Raw genomic sequence first — 2,676 nt, 5'->3', positions numbered from 1 at the left:
TCAAATTTTTTTTTAATTGCAGGTCCTTTAAAAAAAGTCTTTAACCTGCTGCATAAGCCTGATTAGTTGTAAATGATGCAGTGGGGAGTGAAAAACGAAGCACAATTCCTGGCTTTAGCGTCGGGCTGATGATCTGGAAATCACATCTATGAGGAATCGCATCAAACACTTGTACAACTCCAAACAACTTAATGTTCCTTTAAGCAAAACTCCAGTTTAAAATGTTCATATTAGACTTGCTTCATTTAGGAGTTTTTCCATGTTTACCATTTTAGGTTTTAAAGCTGTATTAACAAAGATGATGTTTGATTTTCAAAGCTGTTGTTTATAAATGTTTCTTTGTCAATGAAAAAACTGAATGCTGACGTGAGGATTGTAATAATGGATATAAAAATAAACAAATTTGTTTCATAGCAATGCAGTATATTTATTGAAAACTTAACATGAATACGTTATTCAGTAACAGAAACAAAGAAACAGTTGTGGATTTTCCTTTATGGGCTTCTTCATGCAGTCAATCAAATGTTGCGCTTACAATCAGCATTTACTCAGCGTACCTGTCAGCCACATTTATTAGAGGAAAAAATGCATCTGGGAAAAGTCTGTTTGTGCTTAACAACTATATCAAAAAGAGTCATGTCAGGGAAGTTTTGTCCACATTGCTGCTCAGCATCACATCCAGAGGAAGATGCACAGGTAAGAGACGCCAGTTCCTGCTCGTACATGCTTGCAGCTTCCTCTGCACTGGACTCCAGCTCCATTGAAATCCCTGACAGAAATAAATTAATAAATAAAAATCCCTGACAGAAAAACATCAGCTGCCGTTCATCTTTCATTCAGGAAAAAGTTGAGTTCATCAAAATGAGGAGAAAATTGGTTAAACCAGAAATTCATTAGGGAGGGGTCAAAATAAAATACATTATTTCAGTATTATAAAAATACATTCTAAAACAATTTGGTATTCCTCTTCTGCCTGAAAGACTAAAATGTTTTTTTAAAAGATTTTTTTTAGACTACAGACTTTGCCACCTTTAGTTACACACCTGGACGTGTCTGTTGATGAGGACATCAAGTCATTTAGTGTCGTGTTTCTGTGCACTGACACACTCTAAAGTCACAGATCTTATAGTGTGAATAAGAAGCATTCATAAATGTTATTCTGAGACACAAACTGCTGCAGTTTACCAGACAGCTTAGCTGATTTATGCGGCTGGTACACCTGTCTGAGAATCCTGCCCACGTGACCCCCCCTCTCCAGCTGATGAGGTAACCTGTCATTAACGTATGACTGAAGGATCTTGGATCTTTCTGTAAACACCCACCTGGAAATCACGTTTAACGCTACATTTATTAGATCAAACAAATGTGCCTCCATACCTTATCTGTGGATGACGGGACTGCATTTCCTGTTGTCCGCCGTCTAACACCAGTTTCTTCGCAGCTGCTGCTTCAGACAGAATCCTCTCACAGACATTTCGAAACATTTGTAAACCTGGTTGGTTTTGTTATTTCTGCGTGCGTTCTGTCATCACAACCACTAAATATTCAAATATTAACGTTTAAGTTAAAGTTTTATCGTCCGTCCCTTTCATTGTTTACCTGCAGAACGGACGTCATCCACACAAACTTCTTCCGGGTGACCGTTCTGCTTCAGACGAAATATTAAAAAAATAATTTAAACCTTCATTATCAGTTTGCTGCATTTTTTATTTAATATGTAAATGGGAAATACGTGGATTACTATGGTACATTGTTGTTTGGACGATAAAATCCGGCATCGCTTCATTTAAAATACTTTTCAGTTCAAATGATTGACAAACATCATCATCCAATCAGCGTTTTCCCATAGTACCTGCATCTTCCGGTTTGGAAATGTTTTTCATTTTTGAAGATTTCGTTTTGTTTTCTGGAAATTAATTCTTTGTTCTGAAATGTTTTTCATTTTTTAATGTTTCATTTTTTAATGTTTCATTTTTTTTCTGAAATGTTTTTCATTTTTTAATGTTTCATTTTTTTTCCTGAAATGTTTTTCATTTTTTAATATTTCATTTTTTTCTGAAATGTTTTCATTTTTTGTATTTCATTTTGTTTTCTGGAAATTAATTTTTTCTAAAATGTTTTCATTTTTTAATATTTCCTTTTTTTTATTTTTGGAAATGAATTTTGTTTTCTGAAATGTTTTTTTCTTTTTTTCTTTTTTGTTTTGTAAGTTTTGGGTCTGAAATTTTGTTTTGTTTTCTAAAATGTAATACTGCTTTTAAATTGTTGCTGTGATCTTAAAAATGTTTTTGTATCGAGTGATTTGTTGAATGGTTTGCACTTCAGGGCCACCGTACTCAATGCATAGTAATGGCGCCTGCGCGTGCACGTCATGTATAAATGAAAAGGAAAATAAACTGAACTTGTACAAATTATCAACTACTTACTACAGAAACATTGAAGGATCACTTCACAACCAGAGATGCACTAAGACAAAATGCCTCTGACTGAAGGAGTCAATGTAGAGGGGTTATACACAAAATACAGGAGGAAGCTCTGGCCTAAACCAATGAAGCAAACTTAAAACATTAAGGTTCTTCCTTCAGATTCTCCCAAGTGTCAATTGCACCACCTGCTGTGTCACAATAGAATGCAAAGATACATGCAAACCTGCAAAAAGTACATGCAAATACATGC

At 34.7% G+C, this 2,676-nt stretch overlaps 1 long non-coding RNA gene across 1 annotated transcript; it reads right to left on the bottom strand.

The window, feature by feature from the left end:
• Positions 1–402: 402 nt before the first annotated feature.
• Positions 403–1,359, bottom strand: LOC144987291 (uncharacterized). The gene is made up of 2 exons (XR_013651168.1): positions 1,186–1,359; positions 403–769 (listed from the first exon to the last, which is right to left on the bottom strand). It is a non-coding gene; the product is annotated as an uncharacterized LOC144987291 (long non-coding RNA).
• Positions 1,360–2,676: the final 1,317 nt, after the last annotated feature.

Source organism: Oryzias latipes, chromosome 18, assembly GCF_053564925.1.
Source record: "Oryzias latipes strain Hd-rR chromosome 18, Olatipes_Hd-rR_3.1".
Classification (NCBI taxonomy): domain Eukaryota; kingdom Metazoa; phylum Chordata; class Actinopteri; order Beloniformes; family Adrianichthyidae; genus Oryzias; species Oryzias latipes.
The sequence above is the reverse complement of the archived record's forward strand: the minus strand, read 5'-3'. Positions and strand labels throughout refer to the sequence as shown.